Source organism: Sciurus carolinensis, chromosome 12 (assembly GCF_902686445.1).
Source record: "Sciurus carolinensis chromosome 12, mSciCar1.2, whole genome shotgun sequence".
NCBI classification, from domain to species: domain Eukaryota; kingdom Metazoa; phylum Chordata; class Mammalia; order Rodentia; family Sciuridae; genus Sciurus; species Sciurus carolinensis.
This window is the reverse complement of record NC_062224.1, coordinates 30,466,595-30,492,377: the sequence shown is the minus strand read 5'-3', so window position 1 is coordinate 30,492,377 and position 25,783 is coordinate 30,466,595. Positions and strand designations below refer to the sequence as shown.

The 25,783-nt window shown below is 38.0% G+C and overlaps 3 pseudogenes; 2 read left to right on the top strand and 1 right to left on the bottom strand.

The window, feature by feature from the left end:
* Positions 1-4,151: 4,151 nt before the first annotated feature.
* LOC124962346 (cytoplasmic protein NCK2-like) lies at positions 4,152-5,293 on the bottom strand (annotated as a pseudogene).
* Positions 5,294-8,012: 2,719 nt separating this feature from the next.
* On the top strand, positions 8,013-8,627 carry LOC124961173 (TLE family member 5-like; annotated as a pseudogene).
* A 12,809-nt stretch (positions 8,628-21,436) lies between these two features.
* Positions 21,437-22,309, top strand: LOC124962388 (protein YIF1A-like; annotated as a pseudogene).
* Positions 22,310-25,783: the final 3,474 nt, after the last annotated feature.

Here is a 25,783-nt window from a genome sequence, read left to right as displayed (position 1 = left end):
CTGTCATTGTGTTTTCTTGATATAGTATTTAGGTTTGTTTGGAACATTTTCTTCCCTTGTTTTCTCATATTGGTCAGATGTCAGTGGGACTCTGAGATATTGCAGATTTCCTCTATTGGCTTATCATGTCCCTGTAGATTTCCAGTATATCACCTCCCAGCCTTCAGTAGCCTGAAGTCTTGGAGGAACTTGTTAATCAGTGCTTCCGAAGAAAGCTGCCCCTATCCTGCTACTGGGTCAAGGCTTGGGGCTGGTTCTGTGTGGAAACCCTCTCAGTGGGCAGTACTGCTCCTAGAAGCTGGCTATAGACAGGGCCTGTCCCTGCCTGAGGGAGCTGGACTGCTGGAGGAAAACCTCTCCCTATCCTGCCTTGGTCCCAGAAGCAGCCTGCGGACCGCGGCCCACCACTAGGTTCAGGGCTTGGGGTTGGCTCTGTGTGGAAAAGCTCTCAATGGGCGGGCCTGCTCTGTGGACCTGGCTTGGACCAGGCCTGCTGTGGGAGGGAGCAGGGCTGCTTGAGGAAGTCTCTCGCTGCTGCCCTGCCCTGGTCCAAGAAGCTGCCTGCAGGTTGGGGCCCACCACTGGGTTAAGGGCTTGGGATTGGCTCTGTGTTGAAAAGCTCTCACTGGGTGGGCCTGCTCCTAGAAGCTGGCTGTGGATCATGCCGGCCACAGGAGGGAGCAGGGCTGCTTGGGGAAGACTCGCTGCCCTGCCCTGCTGTGAGAAGCTGCCCACTGTCTGGGCCTGCCGCCCGGCTGCAGCTTCACCCCATGGGAGAGACTCACCCTGTGGCTCTCTGTTGGTCTGAGTCTCTCAATACCTCCCCTTCTTGAATCCTGAGTTCTGGAGGGACAGGATATAAAGTCACCCTCTAGTTTGCCATCTTGGATCTCCCTATATTCTTTATAAACCCTCCCTTTCTAAATCTTCTCTCATATTTGGATCCTGGGAATTCACTTATAGTAATATTTATTTGACAATTATATGTTGATTTATAGGGTTTCTGGTGTTTTCTTAGACTGTTTTTTCCTCTTGAATGCATATCTGTGAATTCCTCAAGAATCACAATCCCTTTCTAGTTTCTTGTGCTTTCTAGGTCCCTTATCATAATTTCTCATTCATTGTAAGAGTGAATCAATAAGTACCTGCTTAAAAGCAAATGCAAGTGAAAGAATACATTTTTTGGCCTATTATTCTTCATGACTTCTCTATTCAATTTCTCCACTCTCCTAGAAGGAAAATTTCACCAGCAGCATTCATCTTGATTTATATTTTTAAAATACAGTTAAGAATTTTTTTTTCTGACTTGGAATTTAAGAACTAGTTAACTTTTCTACATAGCCATTGATAACCCTTGACCAAAAGTATGGATTCTCCAGCATTCTGCTGAAATTAATGTAGTGATCTAAGAATCAAATCCAGGAAAAACTAATTTTAATATTTAAATTTAACTTTAATTTTAAAATAAAATTTAAAAACATTTTAACAATGTTTGCCTGTAAAAATTCCACCTCTCTGTATCTCTCTCTCTCTCTCTCTCTCTCTCTCTCTCTCTCTCACACACACACACACACACACACACACATCAAGTAGTATTCATGTTTTAAACTTCTCTATTTTCTGATTAGATCTTCATCATGATGTAATAGAAAAAAATGACTCATTAGCTTAACACTCAAAGAATGAAACCAGAGGGTTAAATAACATTACTAAAATCTAACAGATAATTATGGTAGAATCCCAACTTTCTTTCATGTTGTTGACAAATACAGCTATTTTGATGGTTTAGTTATAATTTTTTTCCATTCTTTTTGCAAATTCTATTATTCTAAATTATATTGTGGTATAGTAATGATGTGTACTGATATTTTCAATCATTCTGGGTTAGATTCTTAGCATGGACCAGGTTAATTAGATCCCTGAGCTTCAAAAGACTTCTAAAGATGCATCTGTAAAATGGGTATAGAGTTGGAATAAGCAAATCAACAATATCCATCACAATTTTATCTTACTTATTTTATTTTCTTGTGGTTATTAACAAAATAAAATTCATTTCACTGCTGGGTTTTGATAAATGATCATGTGATGTAGAAGGAGTTGAAAAACTGGATTTGGAAAACTTTGTTTCTTAAATGAATTATTTCAGTATCATGCCATTCATTTTCATCTCCTTCCAATGTAGTCAGTTCTTTAGTTAGAAGAAACTAATTAAGTTAAAAAAAGTCTCTTCTTTCCATGACTAAGTTGGCTAAGTACATGGACCCTTGTTCAATCTGAGTTGGAAGATATATGAGGTATACACTTTAATCTTTATGTGTACCATACACTATTAACTGCAGAGATAATATTGTATAGCAAATCTCTAGAACAAATTTATCTTGCATAATTGAGATCTTATGCCTAATGATCAACAAACCCTCATCTCCTCCTGGACCCAGTCAGTAGCAAGTACCACTCCACTTTCTGATTCTATGTGTTTGACTACATCAGATACCTCAGGTAAAAGGACTCATGTAATCTTGGTCCCAGGATTGGGTAATTTCACTTGTCCTCAAGGTTCATACACCTCATCACATATTTAATATTCCTTCATTTTCTAAGGTTCATACTCTGCAGCATTTATACAGCATATTTTCTTTATTTATTTAACTTACAATGGACATTGGATGTTTTCCAGGTCTTGGCTATTGTGAATAGTGCAGAGAACCCTGAAATACTAATATCACTTGAGATTCTGATTTCATTCCTTTGTATTTACACCCAAAAGTGGGAATTCTGAATCATATGGAAGCTCTATTTTTAATGTTTTGAAGAATCTCCATACTGCTTTCCACAGTGACTGCTACACCATTATCATTCCCACCTACAATGTACAATAGGTTTCAATTTTTCTAGATCCTTACCAACATGTCAGTCTTATATTTCTTGATAATGGTCATTCTAACAGTGTGGAATAATTTCTCATTTTGCTGTTAATTTGCATTTTCCTGATTATTACTGTTCTTCATCATCTTTTCTATACCTATTTTCCACTTGTATGTCTTCCTTGGAGAAATATCTATTCAGGTTCTTAACCCATTTTTTGTCATAATATTTCTTTTTTATTACAATATCCAAAAAACTGGGTATGCAAGTTTAGGGGATCTCAAGACCCCTTCTTCAGTTGTAGGAATGTGCCATCTAAAGACTGTATATTTCAACTATAAAGAAGTTCAAATGTAAAGAAAAAAAGAAAATGCAATTTTTTCATAAACATTGTGTCTTTTACTACCAATCACATATTCTTTTGTAAACCCTGAAAAATTTCCCCGTAAAGCAAATTATATATATATATATATATATATATATATATATGTGTGTGTGTGTGTGTGTGTATATATAATATACATGTACATGTGTGTGTATAAAGTATTCCTATCTCTCCTTCCCCAAAGATCAGCTGTTTTCCTTAAACATCTGTTATTAGTGTCAACAAACCCCTACAGATACATCTTACTTTGAGAATTACATACATAGTTGTGAAATTCAAACAAGCCAAAGGGTGAGAGGAAGCAGCACTAGGCGATGGCACATCTGGGGGGTCAATTACCAAATCCTGTATTTCTACATCACTAGTCCCTCTTCTACAGACTGACTCTCGTGGGAATTCTCTTTATTGCAAGACAGCCTCAAAGGCACTGGAGAGTTCCTCACTGCCACCAACCCGGCTTTCCAGTATTGCTATCCTCAAACGCAACTGCAGGTGTGGGAGCCTCGTCTGGGCCAGGATCTGGAACGAGGGCTGCTGGCAGGGACCCCTGGTGCCAGGGAGCCGGAGCTCAGGCCACCACAACTGAGAGCACTGTGGTTCACTTTCACACTGGCACAGTCCCGGTGTCCTTAGCTGATACCAATGTGGCTTCGTGGAGAGTTCTGTGGGGCGATTTGTACAGACAACCGCTCTTCCAACTGGACAGGGCTCAGGTGGGCAGGCACGCCCCGTCAGCCTCCAGCCTCTAAAGCTGACCAGGAGGCCAAGGGCTGAGCATGGCTGCGAGGGCCTGGGTGGCGATGGAACAGGGCAGTGGGCTAGGCAGGACCCCCTGGAGGGTGACCACAGGGCTCCAGCAGCGCAGCACTGGAGAGGCCCCCGGGGGGCCACCATGGCGCCATCACTTCAGGGTCCTGACGAGGTAGAGCTTCTCCCCATGCTCGTTGGTGAAGATGGGTGCCTTCTTGTAGTGTTCCACCAGCTCATCCATGCTGGGGAATCGCTGCTGCCCGATGCAGTAGACGTTGTCCAGGAGCTGCACCTTGAAATGCCTGTTCTGCCCTGACGCTCTGAGAGATACGGATAAGTCACTGGGCGAGGACTCGCTGTCCCTAATGAGGAAGTCGCCCTCCACACCCCCGCTCGTTGAGGGCACACTGGGCTGGGTGGCGCCTCACGTTCCAGTAGTACCACTCTCGGCCTGCGAAGCGCCTGCTTGTCTAGGGCCCCGTGTAGCTGATCTGCGGGGCGTGCGAAGGGTGCAGGGCTGCCCATCACTGAGGACCACCACTTGGTTTTTGGGGACCAGGCTGACCTTATCCCGGGCATTTTTGCATTTCCACCACTCTCAGTCGTTCTCGGGTTTCTGGATCACCTCCATGGTCTCTCCCTTCTCGAAGTTGAGCTCCTCTTCGGTGATGGAGCTGAAGGGGTACAGCGTCTGCACCACGTGTAGCACCCGGGCACCCTGGCCATTACTCAGGGAGGCGCCCTTCCGCAGGCTCAGGAAGCTCGAGGACTGGGCAGCAGCCTAGTCCGCCTCCTCCAGCATGTTGTTGGACGGGAACCAGCCGACGTGTACATTGAAGCTGCTCTGCCACCAGCCATCAGTGTACTTTTCCAGGGCGGTGACGAGCGAGTCCTTCACCAGAGAGAGCTCATCTTCCCTCTTGGCCACGTAGGCGAACTTGACAAAGGCTGGGATGTTGAGGTCCTAGATGCGGTCAGTGCCACTGCCATTGGAGGGGTACTCGGCATCCGTGCTGGGTGTCAGCGATGTGTCCCTGGTGCTTGGCTTCCTGCGGGTCTTGCCCAGGTCTAGGGTGTCCTTGAGGTTCTTCACCAGGGAGCCTTTCTTCAGTCTGTTCTTGCGTTCCACGTAGTTGGACTGCATGTACCCCTTTCTGCTGGACATATTCCTCACCCGCCACCACGTCTTGGAGTCATCTAGCAGCCACAGGTGCTGTTCTTTTGGATGTCAAGCTCCTGGTCCTGCTGGGCAGTGTAGTCCCACTTGGCTATGACAATGACTTCTTCTGTCATCTTTCATGGAGTCCTTCTTTGGCACACAGTTATAAGAGGTGACTGGCAAAATGCAGAATTCTTCAAAAAGATGAAAATTTTCCGCTGAATACCCACTGAAGTGACAAGGCCGCTTGGATTCTCCAAACTCTCAAATCCAGCGCAAAATCTCAGCAGAGATTGATGATCTGGGACATCACCCATATAAAACGAACCTACGAAAATCCCGCCATGGGCCGCCAGCGGAGGCCGGAGGGCAGCGGCGCGGGTCCCAGGGGCTGCAGCCGCGCTGCGCCAGCCCAGGCGCGGCTCTTGGTCTGCGGGCCTCCTTCCTCCCTGCCGCCCCGCAGACTCTGCCTGCCCGGGCGGATCCCGCTGGCCCAGGCGCCACGAGCCTCCCAGTCGCGGCCCTCCCAGCCCCCTGCCGCCCGCCGCTCACTTGGCCTTTGGGGCTCTGACCTGAGGATCCCAGCGGTGGCGGCGGCCCCGGCGGCGGCGGCGGCGGCGGCGGCGGCGGCGGCGGCGGCGGCCTCTTAACGCATTTTTTAAGAACCAATTTTTGTTTATTTTGTTTTGTTTTCATGCCAGTGAAGTGCGAGAGTTCCTTATATATTTTGGAAATTAACTCCTTACTTGGTAAATGGTTTGCAAATATTTCCTTCCAAAACATCTGTTGCTTTTCTACTTTGTGTATTATTTCCTTTGTTGTAAGAAAGATTTTTGATTTAATATAGTCCTATTTACCTACTTGCTTTTGTTATCTGTATTTCTGAGGTCACATCTATGAAATTATTGTGAGATTAATATCACAAAGCTCTTTCACATACTTTCTTTTGGATGTTTGTGATTTCTGGTCTTTTAGGTCTTCAATTGATTTTGAATATGGCATAAGACAGCAGTACACTTTCATCCTTTTGTACTAGTTATCCAGTTTTCCCAATTTCATTTGTTGAAGACACTATCCTTTACCCATTGAATATTTTTGGAACCCTTAACAAACATAAGTTGAGTATAAAGATGGAGATTGATTTCTGGGCTTTCTATTCTAGACCATTGGTTGATATGTCTATTTTAATACCACTATCATACTGTTTAATTATTATATTCTTATAATAGATGCTGAAGTTAGGAAATGTGGTGCCTCCAGCTTTATTCTTCTTCTTTGAGACTATTGTATCCTTATAGGTCCTTAGAGGATCTACAAAAATTTTAGTGTTATTTTACAATTTTTGTAAAATATATCATAGGGATAGCAAAAAATCTTTCGATCACTTTGGATAGTGTGAGCACATTAACAGTATTGTCTTCCAATCCATGAAAAAGGGATGTCTTTCCATTTGTTTGATTTTTCTTTAATATCTTTCATCAATATTTTTATACTGTTTGGTGTAAAGTTCTTTCACCTCTTCAAGTTTATTCATAAGTATTTTATTGTTTTTGGTGCTATTGTAAATGGGATTGTTTTTCTGGTTTCCTATTTGTTGTCAGTATATACAAACACAATGGATTTTGCATCCTACAACATTACTGAATTCATCTATTAATTCAATCATTTTTTGATGGCCCCTTAGGGTTTTCCATATATAAGATTATGTCATCTATAAACATGGATAATTTTGTTTCTCCCTATTTCACTTGGATATCTTTTACTTCTATACATGCCTAATTGCTCTTGTTAGAACTTTGATTACTATGTTGAATAGAAGTGGTAAGTGCAGACATATATTGCTATAGATCCTAGGAAAAAGGCTTTTAGTTTTTCATCATTGTGTATGTTATTACCCATGGGCTTTTAAAATTTAACCTTTATAATTTTGAGGTAATTTCTCTATTTGTAGTTTGTTTAGAGTTTTGCTCATGAAAGTTTGTAAAATTTTGTCAAATGCTTTTTCCATATCTGTTGAGGTAATCATGTGATTTTTATCTTTTATTTTGTTCAAGGAGTGTATCATATTAATTAATGATATATTTAACCTTCTTTGTATCTCAGAAATAAATCTCACTTGGCCATGTGCATGATCCTAAATATGCTATTGAATTTCATTTATTACGGCTTCTTGAAAATTTATAAATATATGTTCATCAGGATTATTGTACATCTCCTTTCCTTTATAGTGTCTTTGACTTCGGAATTAGGGTAATGCTGGCCACATCAGATCACTTTGGAAGTGTTTCCTTCTCTTCAATTTCTTGGAAAAGTTTGAGCAGGATTAGATTTAAATCTTTTTAAAATATTTGGTAGAGTTTATCAGTGAAGCTACCTGGTCCTGAACTTTTCTTCATTGAAATGTTTTTGATGACTGGTTCAACTTCATTATTGACAGATCTGTTCAGATTTTCTATTTCTTCATAATTCAGTACTGGTAGTCGGGGTTTCTAGTAAAGCATCCATTTGTTCTAGATTATCCAACTCTTTGGTGTTTAATCATTCATAATATTCTCATTATCTTTTCATTGCAGCAGCATCAGTTAAATTATCTTCTCTGTCATTCTGATTTTGAGACTTTTCTCTCTTCTCCTTTGTTCCTTAGCCTAGATAAAGATCTGTTAATTTTACTTATTTTTTTTTTCAAAAACCAATTCTTGAGGAAGCGGGCGCGCCGGGCGTGGAGGCGGCTGCCCAGGAGCTGCAGATTGGCGCCAGGACAAAGGCACAGCTGACAGGCGCCCAGAGCAGCCCAAGCCTGGCGCACAACTGGGGCGCAGAGCGCGCCACCCCACCCAACCCGCCGCACCTGACATGATGTTTCCACAAAGCCAGCACTGGGCTAGTCGCACCTACCCCAGCAGCTCAAGATCACCACCTGGGACTCCTGCTACCGCATAAAAGACGAGTTTCAGCTCCTGCAGGTCCAGTATCACAGCCTGAAGCTGGACTGTGACAAGCTGGCCAGTGAGAAGTCCAAGATGCAGCATCATTATGTGATGTACTTCGATATGTCCTATGGCCTGAACATGGAGATGCACAAGCAGGCTGAAACCATCAAGAGACTCAAGGGCATCTGTGCCCGGGTCCTGCCCTACCTGTCCCAGGAGCACCAGCAGCAGGTCTTGGGGAGTCATTGAGCGGGTCAAGCAGGTCACTGCGCCTGAGCTGGACTCCATCATCCGACAGCAGCTCCAGGCGTACCAGCTGTCCAGCTCCAGGCCCTGGCGCTGTCCCGACGCCCCTGCGGGTGGGGCTGCAACCCGGGTCCTGCCAGCAGTGAACGCGAGCACTGGCCTGGTGTCGCTGTCTGGGCTGGACTCACAGGCGCACCTCTCTAAGGAGGACAAGACAGGGACGCCCACCAGGTGGACTTCTCCACGAGGAGAAGTCGGATTAGCTGTGACTGGCTGGCCGGGGAGGGTGTAAGGGGACAGCGGGGGTCAGGCCCGGACGACCCAGGCTCCGCGGCATTTATGGCAGCGCCGGTTGGGGCCCAGGCCCTGCGGCACAGCCCCCTGACTTCGCTCCCGCCCAGCCCAGCCCCCTTCCTCCTCAGCAGCCTGAACAGGTGAAACCTACCCAGGTGGGCCACACCGAGGGCTGGAGGGCAACCGGAGGACCAGGTCCGGGGGGAGCAGAACCTCAAGAAACCCCACACTCCCAGCACTCCCCTTCCACACATGCCACTGCCGCTCACCCTGGCACTGCATGGGACACCTCCAGCCTGCGCACAGGAGCGGCCCAGGACGAACCTGCTCCTCCTCCCCCTCCGCCTCCCCGGCCAGTTCCAGAAGGCCCCTGCCACCTGGTCCCCTCCCCTCCCCCACAGGGAGCCAAGCTCAGAGAGCTTAGCAGGACTCGCAGGGTGGGGGACGACCCAGGATTTCCTTTCTCCTCTTCCCAAATAAAGATGAGGGTACTAAAAAAACAAACAAAACAAAACCAACCAAACAACAACAACAACAACAAAAAAAAAACAATTCTTAAGTTTCATTGATTCTTTTTATTTTTTTTTCCTATTCTCTATTTTGTTTATTTGTGGGCTAATCTTTATTCTTTCTTTCCTTCTGCAACTGTAACCTTAGTTTCTTCTCTATTTCCTTATAGCGTAAGATGAGGGTATTTAGATTTTTTTTCTCTTTTAAATAGCAATTTTCACTATAATAGTTTTCCATACTGTGCTTGCCACATTCATTGTAGTATGCTATATTTTTGTTTTTGAGTCTCAAATATTTTTAATTTTTCTTTTGATTTCACTTTTGATCCTTTGTTCAAATGTATCAATTTCCACATATTTTTAAAGTTTCCAGTTTTCCTTCAACTATTGATATCTACTTTCATTACATCATGTTCAGAAGAGGTACCTTTTGTGATTTCAATCTTCTCAAATTAGTTGACTTGTTTTGTGATCTAATACATGATCTGCTCTTCAGAATGTTCCTTGTGTATTCTTTAGAAGATGTGTATTCTGCTATTGGATGGAATTTTCTGTTTATGGCTGTGAAATTCATTTGTCCTACAGTGCTATTCAAGCCTACTTTGCTGTTACCATTTTTGCTGATTATTATTTCAATATAGTTGATGTATTTATTATTGAAAACGGGACTTTTAAAGTCTCATAATACTATTACATTGCTATCTACTTCTCCTACCAGTTCTGATAATATCTATTTCATATAATTAAGTGATCTGATATTGGGTACATATGTATTTGTTGTTTGTATATCTTCCTGGTAAATCAACACTTTTTTCATTGCATAAAGTACTTTGTATATTTTAAGAGTTTTTGATTTGAGCCTATTTTGTTGGATGTAACTGTAGCCCACTCACCTCTTGCTTTTAGTTGCCATTTGTGTGGAATATCTTTTTCCATCTCTTCACTATCAGTCTATATGTGTTATATCTAAAGTGAGTTTCTTATGAATAGCATACAGTTATATCTTGTTTTAATTTCATCCATTCAGTTACACTTTTATAATTGGGGAGTTTAATTCACTTACTTTGAAGGACTATTTCCATTTTATTAATGATTTTTCATTTATCTTGTAGTTCTTTTGCCCCTTCTTTATTTCTCTGCTGTCTTTTATGTTTCATTGATGTTTTATATTGATGTGCTCTGATTTCTTTGTGTGTTTACGCATGTGTGTGTGTGTAAATTCTATATTTCTTTTGTTGTAGGCTTGTACAAAAGATCTTGTTATAACACTGCACTTTAAGATTGATATCAGCTTTAATCATTCATGAAAATTCTACATTTTTACAACTGCCACCCCACTAATATGTTGATTATAGTTGTTTTTATTTCTTGTATCTTTTGAATTTGTATAATACAATAATGCAGTCTTCTGTGTTTGTCTATTTACCTTAACCAATGAGTTTTATACTTTCTAATACTATCTTGTCTTTGTTCAGCATCCTTTATTCTTAAGTTATTTAACTTTAATCCTTTTAGGATTTCTTGTAATGCAGGTCTAGTGATGATAAAATACTTCAGTTTTTATTTTTCTGACAATGTCTTTATCTCTATTTCATTTTTGAAGGAGAGTTTTATCAGTGATAGTATTCTTAATTAGAAGATTATTTTTTTCATTTCAGAATTTGAGATATATCTTTCTGCTCTCTGATGTCCACAGAAAAATCTGCTGTGTTCATGTAAGTTTCCACTTACAAAACAAGTTGCTTTCATTTCTTTCAAAATTCTCTTTTGTCTTTAATTTTGAAAATCTTAGTATAATGTGTCTCAGTGATTTATTTGTATACATTTTAATTGAATTCATTCATGGAATGGGATGCCCCTTTTGTTCCACAGGTTTGGGAAATTTTCAGTGTACACTTCCTGTGTATACTTTCTGGTCTTTCCCTTCTTCTGATCCTTTCACAATGTATATGAAGTTGATGGTATCTAATAAATCCCTGCAGCTTTCTTCATTCTTTTTTTTTTTGTTATTTTTTAAATTACTCTTCACTCCTCTAACTGAATAATTTCTGATAACCAGTCCTGAGGTTCACTGTACCTTTATTTTGCTTAATTGCTTTATTTTGCTAATGAAGATGTCTAGTGAATTTTTTAGTTCAGTTACTATGTTCTTAAGTTCAAGAATCTTGGTACTTTTAAATATTTTTCTTTATCTTTGTTGAGATTCTCATTTTGGTCATGAATTTTTTTTGCTTACTTTTTGTGCATAGTTTTGACAGTTATTTTGAATTCTTTGTCAAACAAATCCTATTTCTTTTGGGTCAGTCTCTAGAAATTTATTTGTTCCCTTTTAAGGAACATATTCCTTACTTCTTCATTTTCCTTGATTCCTTAATGATACCTTACGCATTAGACAAAACAGCCATCTCTCTCAGTCTTCATGGACTAGCCTCATATAGGAGAGGACACTTGTCAAATCAATTTGGCCAGAGATTCTAGGTGCCTACCAAACTTTCTACAGTCCAATCCACTTTTTTTTTTTTCCTTCATGGTCCCAAAATATCTAGGGTATACTGGATCCTATTTAGAGTTACTAGATTCTTTGGTATCGAATGACACCAAAGCCCAGTGTTTTCTCAGGAAGCCCTCAGAAAACTTGGATCATTGGACACTCTGTCTAACTCTTTCCCCAGGGAGAAGTTGAGATCTGGGAGTTTTGTTTGTTTGCTTGTTTTGTTTTTTGCCTCTTCACTGAGTCAGGGGAAAGAGTTATGGACACTAGATGCATGTTAATTCAAATAATCATCTTTCTTCTCAGTGACCTCCAGCTGGTGATCCCGACAGTGCTAGAGGCAGATTGAACAGAATGCAGTCCTCTTACTAATCCCAGGAAAAGTTGGATCATTGGACATATGTCATAACTCTTCCCTACCTCCCAGAAGAAACTTGTAAATTGAACATTCACCAACCGTGTGTTGATCTATGGGAGAGGATGTGAGGCTATTGCACCTACTAACTTATACTACTATTTCTGGCCCCAGGCAACTAGACTGTGCCAGGTTACATAAGCACTCTGAAATGGCTGAAAAACAAGCCAATCTTTGTGGTAGTCCTCAGAAAGTCTGAGGCCTTACATGCATAGTCTATGGCTTTCCCTCTCTAAATAGAAGCTGGGGATTAGTGTTTACCTGTCAATTATATGAAACAATACTAGGGATGGATGGGGATTATGTGAGTAAGTGTTTCAAATTTCCTCACCATCTTGGATGTACACACCCAGAGTACAGGTACCTTTCAACAACTTTTCAGATTTCTTGTGAAATAAATTTTTTTATTACTATTGACTGGTGTGCTCAAGCGGGAAGGAAGGTCCAGGGTTTCTTATTCTACCATCTTCCTGATATCCCATTATAATTTTAGATGCAGACATATTTTGATTTATCAGTTATACTTTCATTATTTGTTTCTATGTACACACTTGTTATAGTTTGAATGTGAGGTGTCCCCCAAAAGCTCATGTGTGAGACAGTGCAAGAAGGTTCAGAGAAGAAATGAGTTGGGCTAAGAGCCTTAACCCAATCAGTGGATTAATCACCTCATGGGATTAATTGAGTGGTAACTGAAGGAAGGTGGGGTGTGACTGGAGGAGGTAGGGCATTGGGGGTGTGGCTTTGGGGTATACATTTGTATATATTTGTATCTGGTGAATGGAGTCTGCTTCCTGATCACCATGTGAGGTGCTTCCTTCTGCCATACTCTTCCACAATGATGTTCAGGCTCACCTTGAGTCCCAAGGAATGGAACTGGCTGTCTATGGACTGAGACCTCTGAAACCATAAGCCTCCAGATAAACTTTCCCTCCTATAGGATTTTGCTGGTTAGGTCTTAGTGGTGAAAAAGCTGACTAAAACAACACTAATCAAAATACTTAAGATATATGAAGAGTAACATACATTACCATGTAATTTATAGTATGAAAAATATGGAACAATGAATACGTACATCAGTAGGAAAATTGTTAAGCTAAATATATTGTTTTTAAAAAGCACTATGTTGTCATGAGATAGGATTATATAGGCTGATATTGAAATTTTTCTGATTTATTAATAGTCCAAAATCCACGTGGTTTGGTGTAAATAGTTCAATTGCATTTAAGAATATAAAAGGACATTGCACATACAGATTTATACAAACATATTATTTTCATTTTGCCTAAGGCTGCATATAATATCATTACCTATGGTAATATTGTTTGAAAATTATCATGCGGTAGGATTACCTTATATTTTCATTTACTGCTTCTATCATACTATGTGCCTAATATATATACCCAACATACACATATTGTGAATTTTAGGTCTGAATTTACAGCAGGGCTTGGGAATTAGCAGGTGTTTAACAAGAGCCCATTCTTTTCACTTTGTCTTGTCACAAAATTAATACCAAACTCCTCTATAACTTTTTTTAAAATTTTTCTTCCAATTTAGAAAATATATGAAATTTGATGCATAACAATTTATACTATTATTGTTTTTAATTTGTACATGTACAGTCTATACCTCTTGGGCATACAATGTTTTGTTTTAGTTTATAGATTGATTTGAAGTAAAAAAAAAAGTAAAGTTTTTCCTCTTAAAGCATCTTCCAGTTTAAATTGGAGCATATATTTAATGCAGGAATTTAAAAAATAGTCTCACTGATTATTATTTCTTTAGGTAAAACACAAAGTTGCTACTAATGATTCTAATGCTGTCTTACAAAGCTTACTTTCTAATATCCCAGTTAATGAAAAATAAGAATGTCTTCACCAAAACCACATGAAAGAGAAGAAAGTGGAAGAAGAGAAGAGAAGAGAAGAATGGAAAACCCTCTCTTCTTGGGAGGCCAGCATGACATAGGACAGAAGTCAGAAGTGTGTTAGAAAGTATGAACCCATCCCATTTGCATAAATTCTTGCTATACTTGAACTATTGCCATTCTACTCTAGAAGATATTTTCCTTGGTATATTTAATTATTTAGTCTGGTTTTGGTCACGTGACAAAAATCACAGTATAAATTGCCTAATTTCAGTGTATTTGTATGGCAATCATTGAAAACCAAATGTGGTCTAGCATCAAATTATTCTCAAGTGTTCAAAGAAGAGATTTAGACTTCATAGACACTAACCGTCCTGTCATATGTCTGCTGCCCACTGTACCTCATGGCAACAAGGGAGTCATTGTTAAAGGCAGCATGAATTCCTCAGGAGCAAGTCCATAGATGCTTTCCTGGAATATAGGTAGACAAACCCTAGTAAATACACAAAGCTTTTAATCAAATTTGAAAGCTCCTTTGGGATCCCCTAAAACTGTAAGTTCCAACAAAACTTATGCTTAAGACATGTTAAGGCTGAGGGGAAATTTCTTTAAGCAACCTATTAAAATACTTGTACAAATGGATACAATGTGAATGGTAAGAGTATAGAATCTGACCTGTATAATGTTAGAGCTGGAGGGAAAATAAAAAACCTACAGAGGAAATCTGTAACAGCCATTCTATTTATTAAAAAGTACGAATTAAGTTTTGCTGTCTTGCCTAAATTGATACAAGAAGTTAATATGACATTCAAGAAAAGGATCTAGGTTCTTTCTCTCCCATGGAAACTTCAATGAAGTGAATAAAAGGATATGCACTAGAGAATATATTCATCTTGAACTACTTAAAATAAAGGTGATCATGGAAATCTTGAAATAATACAGAACCAATTCTAAATCTTGCCTCGGTCACTTGATTCCCTTTCCTACCAACCATTCATCAGAGCCAAAATGCTTACCTAAATTCACTTTCTTTCCTAAATGGATCTAGCAAATTCTCAGAATATGTAACAGTTTCAAAACACCAAAAGCACATGGGTACAGTGGGCAGAGGAATGGGAACTCTTAGAGGTCTAAGTGGAGTGATATTTCAAGGCAGTGAAGAAAGACCCATTATGAAGGCTTCTTGGGAGGACACTTGAATGCATTTTGAAGGAAAAAAGTATGAGATAGCCAAGTAGATCAGAGAGAATGACATCCAGACCTGATGGAAAATATCATGAGTTTAAAATGAAATTGATACACTAACCTACCAAACATGATGGCTTTGCCTCATGAAACACTGTAGAGTTTCCATTATTTCTCCTTATGATTACGGGGTTGATCAATAGTTGCAGCTCACTGCTTCTGCCCAACATCATGAGTACTGTAATACATACTGTTAGCCCAGGAAAAGATTCAAATTCAAAATTTAAGAAAATGTTACTATTAAAAGGGCACTAGTTTCACACCATCTCAAAGTTGAAAAACTGCAAATCCAGCCTATGTTTGAAGCAGACACATTAATATAGAGAGTTTTGAATACCATGCTAAATTACAACTTGATTTGAATATTGACCATGGACTTCTAAAGCAGTTATTCTGTGGCCATGTGAAAGGCAAAGTAAAACAAGTACAAAGATATTTTTTTCAAAAACTGACAAAGTAAAGTGAGACATTATTAATATAGACACAAGGCTGCCAAGGGAGCTTGGTTAGAAGAAATGAAGAGATTGGAGAATGCATAGGACAAAGGAAAATCATTTTTTTCTTTTTGCAAGCAATGCATTTCTAAAGTAGAATATACACAGGGACTATGGATGGAAAAACACTTTTTGTTTATCCTTCCTGTTATATTTTGAATTCTAGAACTAGAGGATTTGTTCAGTCATTGTAATTATTTCAGTCCAGTCACATCTAAGACCTTATGATATTTCAAAGTTTGCAGCACTTTTGAAACTTTGCATTTTAATAACTTTGTAAAGTGTTTAAAGAAAAGTCATGGAATATAGTTTTTGTTGTATTCAGTTGCCATTTTGATGTGAACATCATTATTTATTCTCTCTTTAACAATTCTTAACCTTTCACATATTTACCAAGCTTGATTTTAAGTTCTTATCTATAGACACAAATATTAAGTAAATTTTTATTTCCACATACTACAGTGATGCAGCCACATCAATGTTTATAGCAGCTCAATTCACAATAGCTAAACTATGAAACCAATTTGGTGCCCTTCAATAGATGAATGGAAAAAGAAAATGTGGTACATGTACATGATGGAATACTACTCAGTCATAAAGAAGAATGAAATTATGGCATTTGTGGGTAAATAGATAGAGCTGGAGAATATCAAGCTAAATTAAATAAGTCAATCCCCTCCCCCCCAAAAAAAACAAAGACCAAATGTTTTATGTGATATGTGGATGATAATTCATAATAATATGGAGTTTAGGAAAGAATAGAAGTACTTTGGATTAAACAAAGGAGAATGAAGGGAAGAGAGGGTGAATTGGAATAGGAAAATAGTAGAATAAATTGGACATTAGTAGCCTAATGCATATATGATTACATGACCAATGTAATTCTACATCATGTACAACCATAAGAATAAGAAGTTATATTCCATGTATGTATAATATGTCAAAATACACTCTATCATGTATAACTAGCTAGAACAAATTTAAAAATTAAGATTTAAAAATGTGTTTCCAGCATAGCACCTGAGCTAATGTAAGATATTTAAATCTTCATTTTTTGGAGGAGGGCAGGCATGGAAAACCAGTCAAGGTGATTCTTCAAAACCTCTCAACTGAGATTATAACTAAATGCAATTATATGAAGCATGAAAGTTTTGCATTTGGTAAGTATTCTTTTGTCATCAGAAATCAGAAAGTTTAGAGCAGTTATGTAGTCCACCTTTAACTCATTAACTGTCAAGTTGTGGAGTAGACATTTGTGTAAATTAATTTTGCATTAATTGATCATTTTCTGTCACTCAAGTTAATTCTTATTTTCAGAAAAAAACATTCCCATGTTGATGCAAGTGAGCTCAAATCATTTTTTAAAACAAGGAGCATAAATTTTGAGATAGACTCTATATAGTAAGAACTTCCTCCCTTTTGCTTCAAAGTAGAAATGAGATTCCAGTATTTCCAAAGAAATTTCTTGAACTAAAAGGAAATATTAACTGAGTTTGCCAAAGTTATCCAGTTTTCACAGAGTATTAGTGCATCTGCTTTTCTCCTTAAATTCTAAACCTGTCTCAGTTTAATGGGGTTACAAATGTTATCATTAGGCTTCCCATCTTGAGTTCATATGAAAATAAAATTTGCCCTCTGCTAAACCACAAAGTAAATAAATAATTAATTACATTGCTGCCTTGGCAGCTGGTTGAGGAACTAGAAACAAGGCAGAAAATAATATTTTACTTTCTAAAACATGAAAGGAATATATAAATTAGTATATTTGGTCACTGAACTAAAGAATTTGGGCAGAGAGCTTTTTCTGAATCACTAAAGGTCTACCTTTAATATGAAATAATTAATTATTTTTTCTTCATCTCTGTTTCTTTCCCTACTTTTCTCCTGTTTAAAACAAATTATTTAACTCTAGTGGAGTTAGCACCACATATTCCTCCTTCTGAACTGAGGCATTCATTTTCCTAGCTTGTTGGAATGTTGGAGCTGAAGGCTATCTGTTGTGTCCTTCTTCAGGAACTGATATCAGCTAAAAACACCTCCAAGGTGACAGTAGAAGTCCAGAAAAAAATGAAGGATGTGGTTAAAGTACTAAAAATAAATAACGGCCAACCTAGAATTTAACAATCTACTAAGTGAACATTTAAGGATGGAACAAACAAAAGAATCTAAGAGAAGACACAGCAAATTTGCACTTAATTGCTGAAATAACTATAAAAGGAAACATTTAAGGAATTTGAATTTGGAGAAGGGAGTGAAATGCAGGAACTAAAGAATAATAAGCATGTTAGAAAATCTGTACAACACAACAGTAATCATAATGATCTAAGTGTAGAGAAACAGTAAAAGTGCTGAAAAATAATATTATAAGAGTTGATGGGGTGATCTGATTTAAAGTATACTAAGATTCCTATGTCAACTGGGAGGATGAAAGGAGTAGTGATTAACTTCAAACAACAAATCAAGCATGCATATCAAATATGTAAGCACAACCACAAAAAATATTGAATGTATAATTTCTAGACAAGGAAATTAAGTGGATCTTGATCAGTCCACCAGATGGCATAAAAGAAGACACCAATAGAAAGAATAAGTGTTATAAAAGTCATGATGACCCCTGGAAGTATTCTTTCCATGTTTGAGATCTTCATTTCCCAGGGACCAGGAGTGTTAGCTATTGATGGTCCATCATTGATGGGAGATATCTTGTTCTGGTTTACTCCTTTTCTCTGTTGACAGCAAACATTAACTGACTGGTCAGTGAACTTGCAAGTGCCAGTTCAACTGTGGCAAGATGATATGGATCTTCAGAGCCATCTTAGTTCCAGAGCTCCCCATGGGATGAGCTGCAGTTTTTGTTCCAAATGCATCACAGTTCAATTTCTTGCTCTGTCAAGTCCTGCTTCCTAAATATATAACCTCTTAATTCTGCAATCAGCCTTGACATGTATTATCTGTAGGATTTTAAACTCCTTTTGCCTCATTTTCTTCATCTGTAGAATTAGATTGCCATGGTAGTTAAATAGGAGGTACCTAATAGTGTTAGATAATATTGTTCACTCTATATGGAAATGCAACACTAAAAATATTGAAAGAAAAAAGATAAAAGTAGAATAGCTTTGTATTATCTAAGACTTTGAAAAGAGGTGGTATTGAGGTTTGAACTTGGAAGCTGATTAAGACAGTGTCAAGCAGGAAACAGATGAAATATCAGACAGAATATGAACTAAATCACAAATACATAACAAACTACAAATAATTTGCTTGGGATAGTCTCTAGACAAAAGTAGCAGGAAGTAAGGATGGAAAGAATAGGCTTGCCAATGCAATTTGAATTTTACTCCAAAATATGCAATTTGATATTATTATGCCTTTACAAATAAAGGAATGACAACCTCAGACTTGAATTTTTAAAAATATAACAACTAACCACAGTGGCAAGGATATATTAAAAAGCTACAAAATGGGGCTGGGGTTGTGACTCAATGATAAAGTTCTTGCCTAGCATGTGTGAGTCCCTGGGTTCAATCCTCAGCACCACATATAAATAAATAAAATAAAGATCCGTTGACAACTAAAAAAGTCTTAAAAATAAAGAGAAAAGATACAAAAATTCCAGAAGCTAGAAGATATGCAAAAAACCTATTTCTTTGGTCCAAGCAAAAGACAGGACCAGGTTGAACTAGCTCAGAAGCAGAAAAAAGACTGGATGACAGAATTTAGAAAACTTCCAAGGCAAAATAGAAAGAATTTGGGGTGCATAAGTGGAAAGAAAGAAAAATGTGTGAAAACCAGTCTCTAAGTGTTCCAGCTTAAGTAAGGGATTGAAAAATGGTAGAATCAAGTTTCATTTTGAACACAATCAGTTTTAGGTATTAGATTTGCAAAAAATTATGTAAGGAGATTAGACTGAAAGAGGCTAAATTAAACTTCAAACAGGACAATACTGAAAGAGTGGTGTCATTGTACAAGGGAATAGTCATCTATCAGTGTGTCTGGGAAATAATGCTCTATCTGGTTAGGTTAGCACATTCCTTTTCCTTGAAAAACAAACACTTAGACATTGATCACATAACAAGTCATAGTACTTCATTCTGAATACTTGAATGGGGATTTCAATGGACAATTCAGACTGCTTTCCATACATTGTTCATCAATAATTTATAATATGCACAAACAGCCTTCTCAATTAGATTTATATCCATGCATTTAAATTAAGATCCACTTAGTCTGATGCCTCAGATTCTAGCTGAAAAGATGCCAAAAGTTTGGCTTTTAAGTGTTGAGGCTTTGGGTGGATTAATTCATCCACCAGAAGCACAATAATTTCATATGTCCAAGTTTGGATGTATTCGCTACTTCTGAAAGAAACAATAATGACACCATACTGACTTTGAAAATGAATCAAATAGAAGAAAAAATCATAATGCAAAGCCAAAGTCAGATTCATTTGCACATATTTGGGACTTAAAAGACTTTTGTCATCATTTGAATGAAGCCCTGTTGGAAATTATTTATGAGTAATTTCTAGAAAGTTCTTTTCAAGATGCTCAACTTTGAATTGCATCTAAAGCCCTGATTTGCTTCCCCACATCATATAACAGATTGACTGACTTTCTGTAATTGTCTCTGAATCCCCTGTCGGCAGGATAAGTGTAAAACCATCTTTAAATCTACTGAAAACATAAAGCCCAAGATGAAATTTAGTACTTTAACTCTTAACTGAAGAAGACTTGAATGTAGAAGAAGGCAGATAAGAATTAAATGTGAAAAATTCATCTGAATATAAAAGTAATTCATTCTTAGACCTTAAAATGTTTGCCTATGATAAATTATGCACCTAAAAGTTTCAATAGTACTCTTAAGTATCAAATACTTCCAGTGGAAATTTTACAGAAAATATTACTTGTATTTCATTACAAAACTGAGCTTTATTGTCAAAGTATATTTATTACCATTTTCCACTAAATCAATGATGGACCTCTTTTTCTGAAAATTCATATTGTACCTTCATGTTGATGTTTCTCCAAGCAATCAGCATTCACTGAGTTTATAGAGATACTTAAATGTTCTTGATAAAACAAAAGTAAAATATCTTTATAACATATGTAAACAATTATGTTTTAAGAATTATAGAATGTGTCAATGACAAAGGTGGGGCATTCTGGAAAAGATGAATTATGAATATCACTACTTATATACCTGACCAAAGTGATCCCCCAAAGATCAATATGACCAATAACCAGTACTATTTTTTTAACAATTCTAATCATCCATTTAAAGTTTCTAAAGATAACTTCTTTTGATCTATATTTATCTTTCAAAGGCTAGAATGAGTATCATGTCATTGCATGTCCCCAGATTTCTTTACCAATGCTCTGAGAGATAGGTAAAAAGTCCTGTCTTAGAATTCAAGCTCTGATTGCCTGATCAATGCAGTCTCAGTAGAGGAAATGCTTTACCAGTTTCAGAGTCTAGGTCTTATAAAACTGGAAACTTCCACACTCTCTTGGCATACTCTCTCTTGGAGTCATATGCTATGAGAAAGTAAAGTTGCTCCAAGGAGAAGGACATATAGAGTAAAAAGCTACAGCCAGCCAATGTCAAGTGGAATAAAGATTAGTCATGGACGCTACAAACATGTCGACCGCAGTTGACCAGCCCCAGGATGTCTCAGGCTGCTGGGTAACCTCATTCGGTGTCCCGGGAGAGAGGCAGCGACTCTATTAGTAATGGTACCCACGAGACAGCACAGTCGTCCCTCAGGGAGAGCGAACGTTGCAGCAATGGCTTATCACTCGGGCTACGGAGCCCACTGTTCCAAGCACAGGGCCCAGGCAGCTTCTTATTCCCCTCCCCTCTTTGATCATACAAGCGGTGGTTATTCCAACCAACCTGGGGGATACCCAGACCCAGGAGCTAAGGTGGCCTACAATGTCAACCACTTGCTTGGGGACCCAATGGCCAACGTGGCTATGGCCTATGGCAACTTCACTGCATCTCCAAGGACAGTGCACATAGGAGCTACACTGTTTTATGTCTGTGAACAAACTCAAGTATTTTTTTGCTGTGGACACAGCCTATGTGGCCAAGAAGCTAGAGCTGCTTGTCTCCCCCTACACAAACAAGAACTGGGAAGTGAAGTACAGTTGCGATGCTCCTCTGCCCCCATGGCAAGACCTCAATGCCCCTGACCTCTACATCCCTATGATGTCCTTCATCACCTATGTGCTGCTGGCTGGGGTGGCACTGGGCATTCAGAAAAGGTTCTCTCCAAAGGTGCTGGGCCTGTGTGCAAGAACAGCACTGGTGTGGGTGGTGATGGAGGTACTAACTCTGCTCCTGGCCTCAACCTGGCCACCATATGCAGTGAACTGAGTACTTTCCACCTACTGGCCTACAGCAGCTACAAATATGTGGGGATGATCCTCAGTGTGCTCACAGGGCTGCTGTTCAGCAGTGATGGCTATTACGCGACCCTGGCCTGGACCTTGTCTGCACTCATGTACTTCTTTGTGCGCTCTTTGCAGACAGCAGTCCTGGGCCCTGACAATGTGGGGGACCCAGCCCCTCGGCAGCATCTCCAGCTCTACCTGACTCTGGGACCTGCAGCCCTCCAGACCCTCATCACATACTGGTTGACCTTCCACCTAGTCTGATGACTCCTAGCACCAGATGGCATTGATTGTTCCATAAATTGAAAATTTGATTTCCTTAAAAAAAAAAAAATGAGTCATTTCCAATGAATTCTTCTCAAACTGAAGATTCACAAAAAAGGCAATCAAAATGCCAAAATGGCCAGAATCATCAAAACAAAGAAAATATCTAGAATTTATGTCTTATATTTTGCATTATGTATTATAAATTGTTATATATGTGAAGCATCACATATGAATGCATCATATACAGTAAAATTTAAACACACATGAAGAAGTTTATAGCTGATTAGATACAATTTAAGATAAGTTTAATAAGCAGGAAATTAAATGGGAAAAATTGTATCAAATTTAATACAGAAGTAAAAAGGTATAGGAACTATGAAAGAAAAACAAAGAGAAATAAAGATTTGCTATGAGAAATGAGGAGTAAGCTTTTCCAAAACAGCAAAATGGAGGAATAGGTAGTCTCAGGCCTCACACCCCATCAGGGACAAAAGCATCTCTTTGAAAACCTCAGTCCTTGAAAAAAAGACTGGGACACATGGAAAGACCAAAGAACTAAATATAAATCAAATTAGAAGCCTAAGAAAAATTGTCTTACCTTCACTATGCAATCCTTCCTTGAGTCAACACAATGCCAGACAAAAAGGATTTCCCTGGGAGCATAGTTTCTTCAGGGGAAAAAGAACAGATGGCAGATATACAGACTCCTATGCATTCTAAGGTGCTTCTCAAGAAGCCCAGTCTGGTATTACTTTATGGAGAATATTTTGGGGAATGTCACATGTAGACAACCCAGGGTCAAATAGAAACTAAGAAAGTTGTGAAAGGTCATGCTAATCAGTCAAAAAATTTTGGTGATACTTTAGTGTTCCTGTCAGCTGTTGCATCTGAGCAGAGATATGGGCCAACTTCAGAGCTTACTTGCAAATCTGAACTGGTTGTCTTCAGAAATGCACTAGGAAGTTCAACCATTTTGAGCCACTGATTAACATAACAGCTCAGAATACAGTCTTGCCAAACTACAGATCACAATTAGTGATCCCAGACAGAGAAGCCACCACAGCCTGACCAGAAGTCATAATCTATACCTAACCAACAGTTCCCTTGACAGCAGAACCCAGACAGTGGTCTTTCCAAACAACATAACCCAGCCAACAGCTACACCTTACATCAGAGCAAAGGCAATATACAAGATAATTAGAGAATGCACAATAAGCTCTGCCTACCCAGGGTCACCACTAGCATATACTAAATAGTGCAAGTCTCAAATGTGTCTATCAGAGGATTTTTTAGCAGAAGCTGTACAGTCCAGGAGACAATGGGATGATATATTCTGAGTGCTGAAGAAAAGCTACCAACAAAAAATAATTTATTCAGCAAAAGTGCCTTGTAGAAGTGAGGGAGAAATAAAAAAACTTTTTCTAATAAATAAAAGTAAGGGAGTTCATTACACTAGACTTTCCCTACAGGAATTGCTAAAGGGAGTTCTTTAAGCAGAAACAAATGGCCAATAATTACTAAACATGAAACACACAAATGCAAAAAAACCTAATGGTGTTAGTAAAACAGAGCTATATTCAGAATATTTTAGGGCTGTAATAATGTGTGTAAAGAAATTTTATTCCTAATATAAGAATTAAAAGATAAAACTATTAATAACAACTGTCACTAAAAATGAATTGTCAAGGGATGCATATTATAAAATATTATAATTTCTGAGACTTAAAAATGTAAAATGGGGGAAATAAGACTGTAGCATTGTTTTATGCAATCCAACTGAAGTTGCTACCAACTTGAAATAAACTGTTACAAATGTAAGACATTCTAGGTAACCCTAAAGGTAACCACAAATAAACAGAAGAAAATCAATGCATAGCACTATGGAAAAACATCAAGTCACAAAGGAAGATAATAAAAGAGAAAGTAGCTACAAAACAACCATAAAAGCTAATATAATGACACTAGTTAGTGCTTACCTCTAAATAACTGCCTTGAATATAAATGGATAAAATTCTCCCCCCCAAGAAAAAGACACACAGTGATTGAATGAATAAAAAAATTAAGACCCAACTATATTCTGCTTATAAAGACTCACCTCACCTTTAAGGACATACTTAGACTAAAATTGGAGAAATGGAAAAAGGTATCACAGGTAAATAAAATAAAAAGACATCAGGGCTAGGTAGCTATAGTTACATCAGACAAAAAAGACTTTAAGTCAATACTGCAAAAAGAAGGACATCATACAGTAATAAGGGGGTTAATTCATTAGGAGCATATTACAATTATAAATCTATAAGTACTCAACTTTAAAATATCCAGATATATAAAAGAAATACTTAAGGATATGAAGAGGAGAGATTGCAGTACTAATAGTAGGGAATCTCACCACTCCACTTTCAACTATGGACAGATCTTAAAAACAGTAAAAGAAACATTGGACTTGAACAATCCTATAAACCAAATGGACCTTGCAGATATGTACAGAACATTCCATCTAACAGCAACAGAATGCACATTCTTCTTAAGCACACATGGAGTATTATCTTGAATAGATCACATATTAAGACACAGAAAAGATCTCAAAAATTAAGAGACTGAAAGAGAATATGTACATCGAGTACATATTCTTCACTTGAAATAAATAAGAAAAGGAATTTTAACAAGCTCACAAATCCATAAAAATTAAACAAACTCAGAACAATCAACCAATGGATCAAAGAAGAAATGAGAATACGTATTAGCTAATACCTTTAAAAAAATAAAATGGAAGCATATAATACCAAAACTTATGGGATAAAGTAAAAGTAGTTCTAAGAGGAAAATTTGTAGCAATAAACATCCACATAAATAAAGAAGTATATTAACTTGATATTGCTGTTCAAGGAACTAAAACATGAAGAAGAAATTAAACCTATGTTAGCAGAAAGAAGGAAATAATAAGATTAAAGTAGAAATAAAATAGAAACTGGAAAAATAATGCAAAGATTGACAAAACTAAGACTTTTGTTTTTAAAAAGATTTTAATACTTGAAAACTGTAGCTAGACTATTAAGAGAAGACTCATAATGTAACAGAAAATAAAAGAGACAACAATGATAACAGTAATATGAAATATCATTAAAGACTACTATAAACATTTATGTTCATCAAATTGGATGACCTAGAAGTAATGGAGAAATTCTTAAATAAATATGACCTAACAAAACCAAATCAGGAAGAAATAAAAATTCTGAACAGACTAATAATGAGTAAGAATATCAAATCAATAATAAAAAGTCCAAAATCAAAGAGCAACTTTATGGCATTCTGACTGAATTTTATAAAAATTTTAAGAAAAACTAATACCAATCCTTCTTAAACTCCTTCAACAAATTGAAGATGAGGAAGTAGTTCTGAACTCATTTTTACAAATCTAGCACTACCTTAGTACTAAAGCCATACCAGTACAATGCAAGAAAATAAAATTGT